The sequence below is a fragment of the Mytilus trossulus genome, chromosome 4, assembly GCF_036588685.1.
Source record: "Mytilus trossulus isolate FHL-02 chromosome 4, PNRI_Mtr1.1.1.hap1, whole genome shotgun sequence".
In the NCBI taxonomy this organism is placed as follows: Eukaryota; Metazoa; Mollusca; class Bivalvia; order Mytilida; family Mytilidae; genus Mytilus; species Mytilus trossulus.
Window position 1 is genome coordinate 19753024 of NC_086376.1, and position 20778 is coordinate 19773801.

Consider the following 20778-nt stretch of genomic DNA (forward strand, 5'->3'; position numbering starts at 1 on the left):
TAAGCTTATTTCATATAATATATTCTGACAATCAAAATAATGATTGTCATTTTGAACATGTGTTCTTTAGATGTACAGGTTCAATAAACCTCCAGAAATCGTCTTACACAATAATTTATACTTTAATGAATTTGTTCCGGGCAAATAAGAAAGTATATAGACATATAGGGATATACTTATCCATCAAATTAGGACTCTTGATAAATCATTCGTACCATCATTAAAATAAAAACACTGCATATACCTTTTATATCGGTACAGTTACGTCTCAAGAGCTGTGATGTAAGTAAATTACGTAAAAACAACACTTTAATACTGGTCTTCAAAGGAATGATCAAACTGTTTACAACACCAATAAGGCACCACTTCCGTGAGGTAAATACCTTCATGACTTACACTAATATCCTTTTACATGAAGATGTCGAGTCTTCAATAAAACCACAACTGATTATTACAATGAATGATGTAGAAAATTAAAGACATCAGTAGACGATCTTCGATTAACCAAGTGTCATAACAATATACATGTATTAAATTTAGGTTGACATTTTGAGCCTACGCTAGTTATCTCCCTTGAAACAAACGGGTATCTGTGTCCCTCTTGGTGGCAGAGCCAAATCATGAGATAAAGGACAGAGAACCAGTCTACATAAGCGCCCACATTTCAAAATATAACAGACACCTCATCGGTCCTAAATAATAATTTAAAAAAAATGTCAAACAAGAACGATAATCGCCGTTGTATGTATCTCCTAGGAGTATTTACCTTGATATGTGTAAATGCACTCTGTAACCTTGAGGTGTCGCCTTTTTTCTATTCTTTAGTTTAAAGTTGGAAAAAAATGTGTCTGAGATTGATAAAAAAAGAGGGATTGATGTTTGACGATACATACATGTATATAATAAATGAAAATAACATAAATAGCATTTGACTTTGACCTGATATAATTGCTTACTTTTACACATTGTGACTTGGATGGAGAGTTGTCTCATTGACACTTTAACCAATCTTATTACTATTTGAAGCGTTATACTGTATTTACACCCACAAATACACGCTGACCGACAAAACTTTAAAAGCAAAGCATGTATAAATGATGGTGAGCGTCCGCAGCTACTTTCGGAATAACAATTTATAGATAGTTATTTCTATTCCACTTAAGTACAAAAAGGTTAAGGGCGGGGTGGCGTCCGCAGTTTCTTTAGGTTAACAAGTTATAGATAGTTATAACTATTCCACTTAAGTACAAAAAGGTTGGGGGATGGTAAGTGTCCATAGTTACATCCGGAATAACAATTTATAGATAGTTATTTCTATTCCACTTAAGAACAAAAAGGTTGGGGATGGTGGGCGTCAATAGTTATAATTAGAATAACAAGTTATAAATAGTTACATCTATTCCACTTAAGTACAAAAAGGTTGGGGATGGTGAGTGTCAGCAGTTACTTTAAGTATAACAAGTTATAGATAGTTAAATTATGAGAACAAAAATAAACACTTTAATTGTTGATATTTTAACGTTCCTTTAAAAAGTATAAAAGAAATTTAGAATGCATTTTTTTCTCGAAAAGAAACAAACAAAGATATCAAATAACGATTAATAGAATTAACAACACCGAATTAATATATTATAGCTTTCAATAAGCATTTTCTCATTAAAATATCAATACTAGTACACGTTTACAGTTTCCCCGTTTCCTTCGGGTGGACAATGGCTTTATTGTGTTAATTGTTTAAAGTTCACCTACGTTTGCCCGCTTCCGTCAATGAACACCAAAAATAAATCTACGTTTTGATTCGCCAAAACTAAAACAGCGTGATGGAAATTACGTCGAAAGCCTACACACACACATATATATACAATGATAGTTTTGATACAATACTAAACGTTCACTGATATCCATCGATATTTTGATATTTTCCACAGAGTTTAAGATGTTCTATGACAGTATAGTGCCTGTAGACGATTCTACTCCGTAAATCTAAGGAAACAATTACATCATTTTCAAACAATTAAAGAAGACAAAGACATATGCAGCGTAGTAACTCGTGACCGACCAACGACTTGTGTTGCTCAGTAATAATTCATCAAGCTAATAACATTTAGCAATAACAAGTTAAATGATGACCAAATGACTCTACAAGTCAAATCAGGACTTCTTAAATATTGACAATCTGATTAACTTGGATCAATTATAATATAGCAATTATTACATAGGATTACCGTTGCTTCTGAATAGAAGGTTTGTGACAATGATAACTGTAAGAATCGTCAATATTACATATTATATGTAATTTAGGGTTTATATTTTCTACAAGTGTTGACAGTTTCGCTGATCGATTCCTGTCAGAGAATTATTGATACGAAATATAATTGTATTCTTCACATACCATGCTTGTTCATTATGTTGATAATTGGCTGCTGGTTTCTGATTGGGTGTTTCCTATGAAGTAATTCACGCTGTCAATCTCCTTTATAATTCCAACTTAAATTATTTGTTACAGAACGTCGGACGCATCTGAGGTCCAATTTCAGGAGCACCTATATCGATATGATACCACACTGATCATTGTCAACAAATAAAGGTAAATAACTTTGCTCATTTATTCTTAGTTTTTAATTTGTAAAAGACATTGTGCTAGTTTGAAATGACTGTGAGAACTCTTGTGATGTTTCATGGCATGTTTTATTATTCTTGATCACGCTAACTCAATCATCTTTTTTTTCTCTGGAGAAAACTAATATTAGTTCATCTTACAAATAATGCTTCATACATTTTCCAAGCATTTCTTGTCCTGGTCGCTTTATTTTGTTCTGTTCTTCGACAAGAATATGTACCATACATTTTAGTACGAGTTCTACATTTTAAACGTTAACAATTGGAACTAAAATCATACACCAGAGGCTCTTGTCAAACAAAGTCTTAAACAAGATTTCTCGAAATGTTTAGATTTTAACAGTATATTTGTTTAATAAATATTTTTTGAAAACAAAAACAGTGTTATAAAAGTATTATTAAAAATTTGTTTACCCTTACAAGAAAACAAAAGTTTGAATTCAACCATTCTTGAAACATAAATTATGCATTAAAATCCGAGAATTTACCTATACAGTTTGAATTTGTGGTGGCTTATGAAAAAGTTTACCAACCATCATAATTCTAACAATGTGTTCATGTATTATTTCTTTCATCCAAATAATAATTTGGGTAATATGTAAGACGAATCATCTCCTCTAATGTTAGCTTTATTGAGCATTCTAAAGAAAAATGGACAGTGATGTAAATTATGGAACAAAATACAAATACTGTTTTTTTTCTTCTGCCCTTCAGCACTCAAAGTATTCTAGATCTACATTGTAATGAAGGCTGAAGTCATTTGTATGGTTCTAGTACACCTCTTCTTCCCTTAACCAACTTGAATTTCTCAGTTGTTTTCTGTTGTTGTTGTACCATTTTTCTTATTTATTGTAGCTCACAATGTACTTTTGTTGTTAAATTAAACCACCTTTTGGATTTTTTTTTTAGGATTGTATCTACTGTGGGTCTGTGTCATGACATTTTAATGATAAAATGAATCCCCCTTTATATCCCCAATGAAATCAAACGGTTGTTCGCTAAGAGATATGTAATACAAATGTAAGTGTTAGATGCGCTAATGCAGTGCATTATATAGAGACACTGATTATCTTTTTATTACTCAATTTTGCTATTTTATATTAACAATTAAACCACTAATCTACTTCTAATTGTGCAACTTGATGAAATTTTGATGCAAATGTAGAAAAACAATATTCATAATGCAAGTGTCTGATTGAAATATGATAGCTTTTAAACGTTCAGCTTTGAGTGACATTATATGATCTTTTTTCATTTGTAATATGGGGATTCCATTTACAAGGTTTTCTCTTTTCCATAATTTGTGTTAAATTGTTGCTCGCTTTAATATCTATTGGTTTCATGTTTCGTTTTATCTGTACAGAAGTAAAATAAATGAACTTTTTTTTAAAATCACTTCGTATGTATTACTTTATGTATCTGTCTTCTCTCAAAACTTTGGGACTCAGGTCTTAGGACTAACAGATGAATGTTTATATTCCGGAGCACCTGAGATCATCCCTAGTTATTGGTGGGTTCGTGTTGTTTATTCTTTAGTTTTCTATGTGGTGTCATGTGTACTATTGTTTGTCTTTTTCATTTTTAGTCATGGCGTTGTCAGTTTGTTTTAGATTTATCAGTTTGACTGTCCCTTTGGTGTCTTTCGTCCGTCTTTTATGCCGAAACACGAGTTGTGCATATTGGACTCTTCAGCATGCGTTTGACTTCCTTTTCCTATAATTTTAAATCTTTTTTTTAAACCAATGGGTCAGCAGGAATACAATGTGGCCACAGCAATTCATACGATATCAGTTCTTAATGCCATTCAACGTTTTCGTAAGTTAAAGAAGCAGCTGGTGAAATAAGACAAAAGGAATCTATGGGTTTAAAAGCTTTTGATAACTTGGGAGTTCCATTTTGTTTGAACTTCAGCCCTTGGACTTGTTTCTTCCGTTCTAGTGCCCTTTTAAATTTCTTTGAATTCGATTCTTTATATTCTTAAAAAGTCGCGGATAAACAGTGTTCCTTTGAATACTTCAGCCCTTGGACTGAGAAAGATTTGTTTCTTCCGTTCTAGTGCCCTTTTAAATTTCTTTGAATTCGAGCGTCACTGATGAGTCTTTTGAAAACGAAACACGCGTCTGGCGTATATACAAAATTTAGTCCTGGTATCTATGATGAGTTTATCTACACAGAGTGTATTCGTTATCGGATATTATACTGTATTACTTACAAAGGATTTGCAAGTTCGGAAACTAAAAGACTTTCAGCAATTTCATTACGTAACCAACATAATGAAAATAACGTAATGTGATTTGTCGATTTCCAATTGTTTAGGAGGATATGAATCAATGTCAAAGCTTTAGTGTATGCGTTTGAAATATAACACCTATTGCATTAGATTCTGAAAAGGTAAACTTGCAACACACCGAACAATCTATGTTGATTATGGAAATCGAGAGAACAAGATATCAAACAGTAAAATTGTGAAAAATGTATGGACCCCCACCCCTCAAATAAAAAAGAATTGTTTTTAATTACGCACATTCTAAATGGTTATATTCTTAAAAAGTCACGGATAAACAGTGTTCCTTTGAAAAATATTTGTTATTATTTTTTTTTATTTACTCCAATACTTTGTTACATAATCTTACAGATCCGAAATAGTCCTTTTTCAGAAATTCTATTTCTTTATCGCGGATCTGTTTTGCTACTTTTATAAATACCAATTATAAATTATTATTATATGTATAGCTTATTTACATACGAAACACAACTGGACAGATGTTTTCTGAATTACCTGTAGATATATAGATGAAAACATTATTAATAATTAATATTTCATTTTTCTTTTATTGTTGTTATGCTCGTGCCTTTGATTATTGCGATGTATATTTGTCGATATAATAGAAGATAGTGTTCTTAATTACTCTACTTAAACATCTTTTATTATTCAACTACCTACTAAGAATAGAGGGAAAATATAAGATTAAGAATCAGGCTTTTCACCGGATCAAAATCTGTTCTCTTCCGGACCACATGTTATTGTGTGTTTTTGTTGCTCAATCTTTAGTATTCGATGTTGTATGTTTGGTTGTTCGGGATTTGCAAGTAGACAACTACTTCGGGCCAGAACTGGGAAGTTAAATCCAATGCCTCGTGAAGTGAGTGCGACGCTTTGTAAACGTAATATCAAGTGTATCAACTTTAATAAGAGTCTGTTTGTGAATCAGACTTTTCCTTCCGGTGCACACGATTTCACCTCGATTTAAGTGGTTTTTGTTGTTGGTGCTCAATCTTTCGTTTTCTATATCGTCGGTTTGGCTGAGCGGGATGTACAAGTACGCAGGCACTTCCGGCCAGAATGGGGAAGTTAAATCTCATGCCTTATGTAGAAATAGTGTCACGCACTGTGCACATTAATATCATTTGTAACAACTCTTTGAGGAGTCTGTATTTTAACCTAAACAAGTCAAATGTTCTGTCCCTATCCAATTTATTCTCATTTTCCGTTGCAGTTTAACTTTTCATTGAAACTGTAGTTTTATATTGTATTGTATTTCGGTTGGAGGATTGCAGTTTATTTGACGCTTTATTCACACCACTTCTCCTTTTGTTCATATGACTAGCATTAAAGAGATAATTCTGTGTGTAATTTCAGTAGTTACAAACTATATTGTCTAAGTTCTATAAGCGTTGTCTTCTTCTTATTGTAGTTGTTATATTCAAATAGTGAAGTATGGTATGTTTGATGAGACAAGTTTTCGCCAGTTGTGCCTTCATTACTTTTCAACTTAAGTAAAAAGTTGAAAACTTTGTGTTTTTTCCTAAATGGTGACATTGCATTTCGGATCTTAAATATTGACAGATAGAGATTAAACGAGTTGCTTATTTGTTCAAATATGTAATTATGAGCCTTCTATGACTAGGTTTGAATCCACACCCTTATCCATTTATTTTTCAAACGTTGGGTTAGAAAAGGTAGCAACGGATGAATGTAAATTATTGCAAATTTTAATTCATTTTCCTTGCTAAATGTTCTTTTTTCAGTTTTAGTATTAAATCATCAATGTTATTCTTGAAGCAGCAATACACTAAACGGGGTTCTGCAATGAGGGCTTCCTAATTACTAATAAACGAGCGTCACCGATAAGTCTTTTGTAAACGAAACGCGCGCCTGGCGTAAATAATTTTTTTTTCCTGGTATCTATGATGAGTTTATTTACAACCACTGGGTCGATGCCACTGCTGGTGTACATTTATTTCCACGAGGTTGTTCCCAGCCCAGTAGCCAGCACTTCTGTGTTGACTTGAGTTATCATATAATAAATTAACTGTTAACAAAACTTGAAAAGTTTAGATATACTGCCATACAACAGCAACCCAAACGTCTTGATTAAGGTTGAATAGCTGCATGTTCATCATAATTGATAGTTTTTATATCACACAACCAAAATTAAGCTATTCTCTTGAGGTATTTCTCTGTATTCGTCTTTTGTTACAACGTCTGAATGCTCAGTAGTATTTCGTCATATAAAAACTAGAGGCAAAAAGTAACCGGAACCCTAAATTGGGGATTACAACCATCTTGACATTACAGGGGTTGTGATTGTTTTTGCTACATTGTTAAATCCTCAATGTCACCTTGATATGCATATTAGCAATAACAGGACTGTTTCTTTGCTTGTGTTTTTTTTCCTAAACAATCTTTTTCATTACACACTTCATTTGATTTTAACGGTATGTAATTGATTTGATTCTGAAATTTTCTGCCTTTTTAGGTATAAGGTATTGAATATATTCAACTTCATAACTTTTGAACATGTCTATATTTGTGTTTATGCTTTATAAAGCAGTCTTAATTTGAGGACATTTACTTTTTTTATTAACATAATTTATAATAACAAGGTTCAAACTTTAGACCGATTTCCATTCTCAATTTAATTTAAATCATAATCGCATTGCTATTTTCTATACTGTTAAGTTCTTACATGAATCGCCCTTCTTCAATACCTTGAAATTAAAACAGTCATAATATATAAACACAAAAACACACTTTCAATCAGTGAAGCAAGTAACAAAATGTTCATCAACATTCTGCATAAATTATTGTCTCAGTTTTAACAGTTGATTTCAATTTTAAATGTTTTGAACGGGGACATAGAACTACTAATTGTAATAGTATGTGCAGTATAGTCGTGTTAGAACTTTTATAATTGCACAATAATTTAATTTTGGATGTAACGCGTCTTCTGATTGGCAGACGTTATTTTGTTATCAGCCCATAGACATAATTCAGTCATGTGACCTTGACGTCATCATCGTTTTTTCATGGTTTTCTACGGTTTGAAATGGAATTTACTATTATATTATAAGAAATGACTGTAATAATTTTTCTGTCTATTCGAAATAACATAAAAAAATTGGTGCACACTGTTAAATAACCCGCTACGCGCGTTATTCAGTGAGCACCACATTTTTTATTTTATTTCTTCATAGACAGAAAAAATATTACAGTCATTCCTTAATTAAACATGAATTCCTGATGTAGACTTTTTATTTTAAACAAATCATCAAATATACCATTAGATTAGGTAAACCGTTATGTTATCGCCAGCAGCCGACAATTGTAAATATTGTTCTATCCTTTGGTGCTAGTCCAATGCATATAATATCGAACATCTTGTTTATCTTAGATGATTTTTTCCATGCTCATTTTCTCATTGTTTTGATATATTGTTACATCAAGTTTTGTGTAAATGTATATTTTATTCATAAATATAAAGTGTCAAATGTAACGCCATAACATCATCGTATACAGTTAAAGCAAGAATAAATATATATAACGAAAAATAAAAAAAATTAGCCAAGATGTTGATGTAACTGTAGAAACATTCGTGATCTTGCATATAAATACAATTAATGTCATGCTTTAATCAACATAACACTTAAATAACAGAAAATCACAACTATTTGCCACATTACTTTGTTTGATTGTAACGTTTCTTCACGCTCTGAAAGAATTTAAATTAATTATGCATGCAAGTTATATCAATTTGATCTTAACAGTATGGGAATTTGAAATACCCGTCAGGTATCTAATTTCAATGAAAGATAAGACAATGCGACAAGGATAGTATATAGAATGTATAAATGTCCCACGCAACAAGGGTAAACAATTAGAAGGAATCAAAGAGAACGTTTCATAACAGTAATTATTATGTTTATTATCTTTTTTCTTTAATGTCTAATGGAAGTACAGCAATTAAATGTTACTGCTATCAGAGAAATAGATTATGAATAGGTATAGCATTATTAAGGCTTGGTCTATTATGGTTCAGGCTTGTTCGAGTATGGTTCAAACTTGTTCTAGTATCGTTCAGACTTCGGTCGAGTATGGTTCTTACTCTTTAAAATGGTTAATAACTTGTCGAGTGCATGTTCAGACTGTTTAGTATTGTTCAATTTAAAATCGAGTAATATCTAGTAAAATTCAAACCAAATATATTAAAATAATAAACTAGGTGAATACAGAAAGTGCCCATTACTGATTTGTTGTGTATACAATAAGATGATAAAAAGGTGTAGTCCAAATAACAAGAAATAAGAGTTTGAAATAGATAGGACTATAACAATTTACTGAAAGCACAAAAATAATATTCTTTACTTAAAAAATAAGCTGTGGTGTGATTGTAAATGAGACAACTCTTCACAAGAGATCAAATGACACAAAAATGAACAAAACGGGTCATCTAACGGCTTTCAACAATGAACAACGAACATACCGCATAGTCAGCTTTAAATTGCCCCGAAATGACAAATGTAAAACAATTCAAACGAGAAACCTAACGGCAAATTTCATAAACCAAAAGACAAAGTGGACGTGGCCGGGTACTTGTACATCCCAACATCAAAAATACAAAGAATGAACATGAACGAGTCCGGTGTTTTTTTTATTTAACTTTTGCGTTTTAGCGTTTTTTGTTTCCCTCTTAATACCTTCATCATTTTTAAAACGAAACCTTTATCCTTTCTTGTCACGATATGTAACTGTAAACTATGATAAAAGACAGGCAGCTAGGTCATCTATTAAAGTTTTCCCATCACTTTTTGTCTGATTCAATTATTAACGGTATATTGGTAAACTTACAGATTTACATCCAACGAGAGTGTTGTCCTAAGATAGTAATTTAATTTGACCGAATAATTCAATTTTCCGTCATCACGCTTACACTCTAAGAAAAAAGACTTTTGCAAATCAACTAAAAAATATCTTGTGATTGTCAAGTCGTCCATGAAAAGTCTTTAATCGCTCACTCAGATATATCTACAAGAGCCTGTCAATCAATAAAGCAATATAAGTTATTTACTACTCTTGATAGATATGAATAATAAGCTAGTAAGTGAACCACAGAAAAGATTATTTTGTTTTTATAACTTTTTGGTTTTTAAACGTAGAATTTAATGATGTGTGATGATTGAAACTTATGTGAAGTCTTACTTTATTCAAAACACCTAACCTTCATATGTAAAACACCAACAGAGTGGCACGATAGCCTACTAAAATAATGCTTTTCCTATTAAAAAATAAAAATTCAACAACACAAAATAATACATTTATAAAGCAACTTATCATTTACCAGTAGCCAGTTGACTATTCAATACGCCAACTCTAAATCAAATAAAATTATGAATGGAGTTAGAATGTGTCGAAGGGAAAACCAAAGAGCAGAAAACAGCCCAAAGTAATGAATGGGTCTACAACACAGCGAGAGAATTCGTCAGCAGTCAACATTGTGCCATAATCTATATAAAAAAAAACCAAACAATCAATCATGTCAACAAGGACACGGAAAAAAGCATACAAACACAGCTCAATAGCAAAACCGAAAGACAAAATACAAAAATTCACCACAGCCCAACAACGGGATGCATAAATACCGAGCCACGTCAGATGGACATTACTAAATAAATGATTAAACTGTAAAAGTTTTATTCATAAAGTCAAAGAAAATAATATTAAGTGTAAGACGATTGTTTATTATTTGTGAAGTTTTTATGAGATATTTATTAACGTAGGTCTTGGTCTCTTTTGATGAACTTTTTAAAAATCACTCGAAAAATACATCTTTCCCCCAATATGTCACATTGTTCCCATATTTTGACTATTTTATTTATTGTGTCTGTTTAGTTAACGCATCATTGTAAATAAAACGGAATTTGATGAGACTGTCATCAAAGTAAGAGGGTTAGCGCTATAGAACCAGGTTTAATCCACCATTTTTTACATTTGAAAATGTCTGTTCCAAGTCAAGACATATGACAGTTCTTGTCCATTCGTTTTTGATGCGTTTTGTTATTTTAATTTTGCCATGTCATTATGGACTTTCCGAATTGATTTTCCTCTAAGTTGAGTATTTTTGTGATTTTACTTTTTGACGTCACGAAAAGTAGTATTTCACGGAAAAAATGACAATTCCCATGTAACTGCATCTTTGCCTTTATATTAAGAATGCATTGTGAGGCACACTATATGATACGAATTGATCTTTTAAACTATATTCATGTTGGAAAAATGCAATTCGTAGAAAGAAGTAAGACCAAAAACAACACAATGCATGTGTCTCAACTGATTTTTTGTTTGATTTATAACACCTTCTATATACTCTCTTTGAAGAAGATTTGAAGCAGTTATCAGTAATTTTGTCAACACTGTAGGCCTATAAACGCTTTATACAAGTTGTGAAGTAAATTTCTAGGTACCAACTGTTTTATCATCTTCATCACGTTTCAAAGTGTGTTTTTTTATAGTTAAAAATTATGACTTTTACTGTTAATACTATTTTTGGTAATATCCATTTGACGTGCGTCAGTACTTATACACCCCACCATTATGTTACTTACAGCACACTACAAATTTATCATTTAAACCAGTGGCTTCTTTCAGTTTTTTTTTATATGAACATTGAAATTAAATTTTTAAATGTGTTGCGTTTTATGCTCTTTTCTAAGTTAAACTTATCTAAGAACGCCCAAAAACATGAAATTGTGGTCAAAGATATATATAGAAGCTTTATGACAAAATGGAGCCTATAAAGATAAACAAAACCCTTTGTCTTACAGAGTTTAAACCCAATTTTCCTAATTATTTCTTTATTGAATAATGAAATGTTTAATTATATGGTATGTTTAGGTCATGTCGGTATCGATGCACTACATGAAATATCTTACCGACTTTTTTTCCTCATAAAAGAGTTATCTTAAATAATTAATGAAGCATTATCTTTAAACAGAACAAGCCTTTATATACAAAATGTCCTGTTATAAATTAACTACAATTTCTGTGACAATTTTGCTCGAACTTCCTACACTAAACTAGAAATCGACAATGACATTTCTCTAATAAAATTGAGAATGGAAATGGGGAATGTGTCAAAGAGACAACAACCCGACCAAAATAAAAAAATACAACAGCAGAAGGTCACCAACAGGTCTTCAATGTAGCGAGAAATTCCCGCACCCGGAGGCGTCCTTCAGCTGGCCTATCAGTATTAATTACTAGTACCCGAAAAAAATGCAAATTTTAAGGAGCGCCTCGTTATTGAGTATACAGAAAAAAATGGCATTTCATGGGTTTTGTTTCTTTACATTTTCTTGATAGAGTTCGATGCTGAAAAAAAAGTATCGAACCAAAGATTCATAGTGAGCAAGTTAAAACAATATCCTCGAAAGCTGTACCATCATTATTACGTTGACAATCCTGGAATACCTGTTGTATCATTATTATAACGTATATAAGGATGACAGTTATGGAATATCTGTCACAAAGGACCACGAATATTTTCCACTTGTAGACGTGGTCCTGTCATCTTTTCTTAGATGCCAACTTTGACTTATCACCGTTTCCTTTCATGCTGTGACCATAATGACAGGTTCCTATACATGTAATGGTAAAAAATGAACTACTTTCCCCTTCGAAGTAACGGTGTTTACTCTTGTTTGTTTTAAAGGTGTTGCATTTGCTTTAGATTCAGCGTTATATTTGTGTTAATTTATTTTTCTATGTTTGTGTTGTTTCTGACGGTTACAGTTTTGATTATCCTTTGCTTTTTAAAAAGTATCTTAAGTATGACCAGTCCTGCACATGCGGTCATATATATGTGTTCAGTTATTTACATTATACTCGGTGCTGTTGTCTATTATTTAACATATACTATTAAGTTTGAGCTGCATAATTTTTGTTATTTGTTGTTATTGGATTTGAATATTGCTGTCAGGAACTATGAATACTCCCGGTTGTTAATTTCTGTGTCATTTGGTCTCTTTTGAAGAGTATTCTCATTGGCAATCATACTAAATCTTCTTTTTTTTTTATATTTTAGACAGTCTACATTTTCTAATGAAAAAGCGTTTCTTCTTTGCCTTACGAATTAGGAGATGTGGTATGATTGCCAATGAGACAACTATCAGCAGAGGTCAAGTGACATGGATATTAGCAATTACTCACTCAAGTTATATCAGTTTCTTGTTCTTAGTCTTAGATCAGAGAAAATCATTCTGTCTTAGCGAGTACAATATGTTCTATCACCAAAGTGGAAATCACAGATTTTTCTCGATTCTAGCTAAGACGGTATAACAATTTATCTCTCAGCCTATTCGTTCTTGTACTCATTTGTGGCAGAATTTATGCATATACTTTGAAAGGCAAGACAAAATTTAAAGAGAGAAAAGCCATTTTTTTTCTTCCTATATATATCTTGATGATGAAATTGACGCTAATGATCCCGTTATACCCAGGATTAATAACAAAAGAGGATTATTTTTCTAATTGTTCATTTCTCATTCCTAAGTGGGTATATACAATTTTGACTTTTTGCTGATATAAATTACCGAGTATTACCATATCATTGCAATTACCATTGCAAAGATGTACGGAGCTATGCTCATAGCAATGGAAGTACTACCTATGAATGATATGACTTATCCCTTCACAATTTAATCCTTAATGAAGCAAGATATTGTATTTTTAGTTTTATCATAGCATAGACGAAATATTTGTCTCAATTTAGAAACTTATACCTGAAATCATGCTCGATTTTAGATGTGTTGTGTTAGTCAGACTTATGATTTCTATGGTGTTGTTTGTTTTAAGTTGTTTTTTTGCCATGTCATTGCCATTTTATTTTCGACTAATAAGTTTGAATATCCCAATTGTATGTTTTGGCTCTCTTCTATCAGACATATGAACTCTAAACGGTATGGAGTTAGCTTAATGTCGAAGGCCGTTCATTGTACTGTTCTTGTAAACTTTTATGTCATTTGATCTCTGATGGTGACTTGTCTTATTGGAAATCATACCACAGCTTCTCATTTTTATATCTGACATTATATATCTCTTGAGTATATTATTGTCCATGAAATGAAAACCGGTTTTGTTCAGTACATGACATTGACAATTGTTTCTGGATAGGAATAACTGTTAACTAGTATGACGGCTTATGAATTAAAAGAAGAATGTGTGCATACTTACGGAGCTCTACGTTTTACTCTCTTTGAGGTTTATCTGGTTTCGTATGGTATTAAAAGTACCGGTACTCATGATGTTCCAACAGCAAACCATGCTATATAATGTATTACAGCCCTTTTTTGTAGTCAGCACTTTTTTTGTGCTGACTTGAATTATCATTGATATGGATATATTTATAAATTAACTGTTAACAAAATTGAAAAAAAATAAAATTAAATACTAGACTTTTCTACCTCAGGCATAGATTACCATCGCTGTATTTGGCATAACTTTTAGGAAATTTGGTCCTCAATGCTATTCAATTTCGTACTATATTTTGCCTTTTAAACTTTTTTTTATTCGAGCGTCACTGATGAGTCTTTTGTAGACGAAACGCGCGTCTGGCGTATATAAATCCAAATTTACTCGGGAATTCATTACTTGTATTTGATCATTTTTTAAATAACTGTTAATGTCTGCGGAGTTTAACTGTGACACATTCAATACGAACCACGATAGCATGCTTTTTTAGTGCAAAAAATAACATCAATTCTATACTTCTGTCAATTTCAAACAAAAACAAATTTAGAAGCTCCTACCTTTAAATCTATCATAATGTACCAAACTTTTTTTAAATTTTTTAAATTTTTGAGTCTTTGGCTTGTTTACCTATTTTGATAGGTTAATGAGACAAATTGAGATATGCAATTTTTTTTTATAAAACCGTGTGACAAAATCTTAACCAATAATACCGCACTATTTTCTAAGAAAGACATACATTATTTAGTCATTTTAATATCTTTAAGTTTTTGAATGTTTTATGACAATTTAAAGAAGTTTTGATAATTTAATATTCTTTCTAGCTTTTAATACAGCCGAGTACAATATGATTTGAATAAATAATGGTAGAAGTGACTGTCTTCATAAAGCTTTTAAGCTTTTACAAATCAATCATTTGGTTTTATGCTTCTTGATTTAATTTGTTTTATATTTCACAGTAAAATGAACACAAATGCCGTCTTATCAATATTTCTGGTATGCGTATTGCTTATTCTACAAACTACTAACTAGATTATCTAAGATAATACATTTTGTTCTGAAAGAAATAGTAAATTGATCAAATTTGTCAGAAAAGGTAGCATTTAAACTGACAGTTTTAGTAAAAAATTCACGTGGAAGAAACTCCATTTGCAAAATATTTTATTTTAATCTTTTACGATTATAGCCTTGATGAGATGCTTTACTTTGAAGTACATAAGACTTAATGCTGTTTGAAAACACATTTGTATTTATTATTTACCACTCAGTGTTGCAATTCCTGGTTCGTATGAGTTGATTGATTGCCTTCATTTTTGGTAATGATTTCACTTTAATTTGTTCATCACCATAAAACTGATTCCAGACTGATGGTTTCTCAAGACAAGGACATAGCTCTACAATTTTGTAACATCGATGTGTTCTACATTGTAATAACTGACATTTCTTAAAGTTCAAATTTAATTTTTCATTACTAGGAACAAATCTGAAGATGATATTCCTTCTTTTTAACGACATCAACTGTTACCAAACATAATGTCAAGAAGTTTTCCTTTCTGTTTGCACTTGAATAGAATTGGCTATGTCCCATTAATGATCTTAAGTGTGTTATATACTTTGCATATTATGGTATTTATTCGGTTTTTATTGTCTCACAAATAAAATGTGGTATGAGTGCCAATGAAACAACTCTCCATCCAAGTCACAATGCATTGAAAGGTAACAATTACAGATCTAAGTACGGCCTTCAACATGAACATTGACTATCACCAAACATTAAGCTTTACAAGGCTCCAAAATGACTAGTCTAAAACCATTCAAAAATGAACAACCAACGGTTTGATCTATATAAAAAGCGGGAAACAAGAAACACATATGAACCTCGCCAACAAACAACTGACCTACGACGGGTGCATATAAATGTAGCGGATTTAAACGTTTTAGATTATCAATTTTATCACTTTATCTCACCTGAAATCTGCCTCTGTTCACTGAAAAAATTATCTCCCTTTTCCCCGTCTATGTAATAAATCTCTCCGCAAACGATGTCAATTATTTAAAGAGAAAGTTTTGAGATTGACTAAATTAATCAACTCACAAGGTTAACAAGAAAGATTTATTTTAGACTATCGATTGCTCGTGTGAACATACATTGTAAACCATTAATCATGTATCACCATACCAGTGAGAAATGGAGCCTAATATGCCAGTGAAAAATTAAAATCATTAAAATATCCGGTTTATAAAATCGTGTTATAATTATGAAACAAAATGTGCAACTCCCTCGGGCAATTTTATTCATAGATAATTTTAGTTTGTATGGTTAGCAAGCCTTTTGTTTTTCACAACCTGTAACGTTTTATTATTTCGTTAGGTTTTTTTAACACTGTTTGTCTCAATCTTAGCTTATGATATTCAACCCTGAATCAAAAGTTGAGCACACGAAAATGCCACCATGCAGTTTTGTTTTATCGTTTATCTCTTTCAAACGTTTTCCTTGTTCTAATATTTGGTTTTGATAATATTGTATGAAAATGGATACAGTTCAGCAAGTTACTGTTATCCTTCAAATTTGATGGTAATCAAAAAGACTAAAAATATGAAAATTCAGAGAAAAAATTCACACCGTTAATAGAAAGATTAAGACAGTACATTATTAAGAAAGAAATGTCAAGCGTGACTTGTTATCTCAATACTACCAGAAAAAAACATAGTGGTATCAAGAAACTGAAAAGAAAACCAATGTATTCACATCAAGAAGCTAAACAACAGTACAATAATCAATACTTTTTCATTAGCAATGCATGATTACTATATTAATAACAGATAGATGATAAAGGACACGGTTCATTTATGACACAAAATGGCCGAAATATGAAGGCAGTGAAACAAGATTATAATTTAATACGCCAGACGCGTGTTTCGTCTATATAAGACTCATCAGTTATAAAACCAAACAAGTACAAAGTTGAAGAGCATTGAGGACCAAAATTTCAAAAAGGTTGCGCCAAAAACGGCTAAGGGAATGCATTCCTGGGATACGAAAATCCTTATTCTAAGTATTCTTTAAGGCCAAATTAGTTATTTAGCTTTACTGTATAAATTCTAATTTCCCAACCTTTAAGATTTTCAATGTCCTATTCATACAATTCTATGTTTTGTCACGTGCTGCCTTGATTTATTGCGTCAATTATTGTCATTTCCGGCACATTGATCTATATCTATCTAAATTCCTTTATGCAACAACAACTATATTGATATGAAATAGCAATTACATTTAATTTGTCTGTTTTCATTCTAGTTTCACTGCGAGTTTTTATTTCTTTTAGAAAAATAAAAAAAAAAACATCATTGTTAACAGAAATACATTTGTACATAAAAATGTGGAAGAACACATATATATTTGAATTATTCGCGATTTAGATTTTCGAGTTTACATATTTGTTTGAACTTTTGAATATAGCTAAGTTGTCTGTAAATACAGAGACAATTAAGCATTATTTTTATAGTATGAACTTTTCATATGTATTTCAATGACAGCTTAAAATATCTTATAAATAGATTGTTACATTTTTGTTTGTATTTTACGAGTGAAATATATTTCATCAAAGAAACTTGAATTTTGCTGTAATCATTCGGCCTTCCTTTTGAATGACATTGTATTTATTGTTTACCCTATCCAATTCTCTGACCGTATTCTACACACATAAAATCTCCAATTCCATGGTCAACGTTATTTATTATAGCGGTTACTTAACTTGATAATCCGAACGCATAGTTTGTTGGAAATTGACATCACGCTGGATACAGAAATCAATTGACCTTAAACCAGTTGACAATTGACTGATTCTCTGATTTGTGTCAGCCATGCATGCTATAATATGGCATATTTAAGATAATAATTATTGATTTATATCAGTGCTATGCTGCTTTCAATCTGATAACTGTCAAAAATAACAATCATTCAATCTTCGTACTTAAAGGAAACAGGAAATTAATGTCGCTTTTTAATTAGCCCATTAAATTTAATTGAAGGAGTTTATTGAGGAGATAGGTGGTAACATTCTGTTTTATTGTCTTTATTCTCTTTAATATGATTGTCAATAACATTTGTACGACAAGAGTATCGACACGACTTGGATCGGCAAACCTCGCCATTACTTACATTTATGACTATGACAAGAATCGTTTTACCATATTTGGCCTTTTATTTTTTCTTTATTCGAGCACCAATGATAAAGGTTTTTTATACAGGAGATAGGTGGTTTTTGGTTTTGTTGTGTATTTTTTTAAAAAAGGTGTGTTATCATTTAAGGTGGACAAGCAGCAATAAGACAAAGTTCACAGACCCTTAAAGCGAGCATCAAATTGATGGAAATAATTAAGTTTGGTAATGACTGATATAGTTAGATTTTGTTAGGACAATTAGATGTAAATTTGAAGGGAAAATCAAGGGAAAACCAGATTAAAATAATTTAAGGAAAAAATAATCGAATCAATTGAGTAATAAGGTTTTTCAATACTTTTTTTCTTAGAATATTCACCAATTATAACAGCTGGTAATCAAACAAGGTCTTTCAATTTACCTAAAAAAGGAGGGACTCATGTGACGATTTAGTTTCACATCATAAATGTACTTGATGTTATAGAAGTATTCTAAACCAATACTGGTGTATTCTACTGCTGTTTTTTCCTTATTAAATTGTGTCATTGTTTGGCTGCGGAATCCGGAATTAAATTTTAAAGCAAACAAGCACGGCTTTAGCCAAAATAAGTCAGATCTGATACAGTGGTTTTGGGTAAGTATCAATTTAAAATGAAAATTTTTTAAATGTGATTGTTTAGACTGATTTAGCGCTATAAAACCAGGTTCATTCCACAATTTTCTACATTTGAAACTGTCTGTACCAAGTCAGGAATATGACAGTTGTTGTCCATTCGGTTGATTGGTTTTATTAATTGATTTTGCCATTTGATAGGGACTTTCCGTTTTGAACTTTTCTCGGGAGTTCAGTATTTTTATGATTTTACTTTTTACCGTGATAAAACAAATTACGATGGAAGGAAATGATTCAAGTCGTGTTTTCTTGTGATATACTGGATGGATTTATAAATAAATGTCACGAACACCAGATGTTGTTTATCATTGACGAAAAATGACATATGGTTTGATTTCCAGAGAGACAAATATTCATAAAGACAGAAAGCAGAGACAATTTGAGGTTATCGTTACCTCTAAGTGTTATATTTACAACGTCAACTGAGGCATTAGCGTAAAGTTATTCGGTAAAGTGAAAGAATGAGTTTATTTTGATCATTTCATATTCCTTTTTGAGAAATGGCAGTTGTTTTCCTATAGTTCGTTTCTGTGTTTGTTGCATTATCGTTTGTTTTTTGTTGCACTTCAGTGTTTCCTTTGTTTCGTTGTTTTCCTTTTATAGTTGACGTGTTGCCCTCGAGTTTAGTTTGTAACCAGGATTGTTTTCTCTCAATCGATTTATGACGTTCGGACAGCGGTATAGTACTGTTACCTTTATATAATGTTTTTGCTCTTTTGCTTTCGGCATAATATGTGTTTAATGGTTTCTATTGTATATTCATTTAGTAGAAATATGTGCTTTGAACAAGTGTTCTTTTACCCTTGTGAATTTTAACGATCTGATAAGCTATGCCACTTCAAAATGACTGTACAGTATTTTAATATAAGTGTTCCCAAATCAAAGGTAAAGTGTTCTGTTAATCTAGAGTAGGGGTCTGAGGTTTGGATGCCCCAACGATTTTTTTGTCTCCATCTAAACATCGACGTTAAATATTCCCTGAACCTCTAATTTGAATGTCGAACCACATACATCATCCTCTATATACTTTCTTGATTGGGGTCTGGAAGTATAACTTGACTCCATATTTTTTGCAAATGTACGTAATGAAATCAACAAAACTTATCTGAATAGACCAAGTCTTTGGTTATCTAAAGCGTTAATACAAGCAATACACGTCATGGATTTTTTCTTAAAGTAATTTTGTTCTTGATGTTGTTTCACTTTTATTAAGCTTGTATGGTTACAGCATGATAAAATTGATCTCCTTTATCAATTAAAACGAAAATCCCTTAAAAAATTGAAGTAATAAGATTGTTTTTAATCTTTGTTCATGTTTTGTTTTGTAATACTATATAACTGCGTAATGATTTTCGTGTAGTTAAAAGAATCTAAACCCCATTGACTTGAACTTAATATAACACAATCTCTGTATTCCGCCATGTTAGGCTAGTGGTAATTTATTGTAATAGAGGTAACATGCAGCTTTATACGCAGTTTTATTTCCTTTGACCTGGTCGATTATAAGAAAAGAAAACAATGATTAGTGTAGACATTAATCATTCTTGATGGATGGAATCCTCGCTCAATTGGTTTTTGCTTTAATTTGGAACATAGACCTAAGGAAGGTGTTTGGAAGATTATTTTCTTAAGTCTTGTTTAACCGTTAAACTTTAAAGGGATTACATTGACTCTCATTAGGGGTGATCTTTATGTATAATAGAATGGAAAATATCAATAAGATGAAAAACAGCTCTCACTGAATCAAACGTAATAATAGAAATAAATGATGGATGAACACTGACCTTTAAAAAGTAAACT

General features: G+C 31.5%; 1 protein-coding gene across 2 annotated transcripts in view; it reads left to right on the top strand.

The window, feature by feature from the left end:
* Positions 1 to 20778, top strand: part of LOC134714837 (G-protein coupled receptor dmsr-1-like) — a 41767-nt gene that overhangs the window by 13986 nt on the left and 7003 nt on the right. For both annotated transcript variants that reach the window (XM_063576468.1, XM_063576466.1), the window contains exon 2: positions 2507 to 2587. The gene's annotated coding sequence lies outside the window, so the exon portion shown is untranslated. The remainder of the gene's footprint in view (positions 1 to 2506; positions 2588 to 20778) is intronic.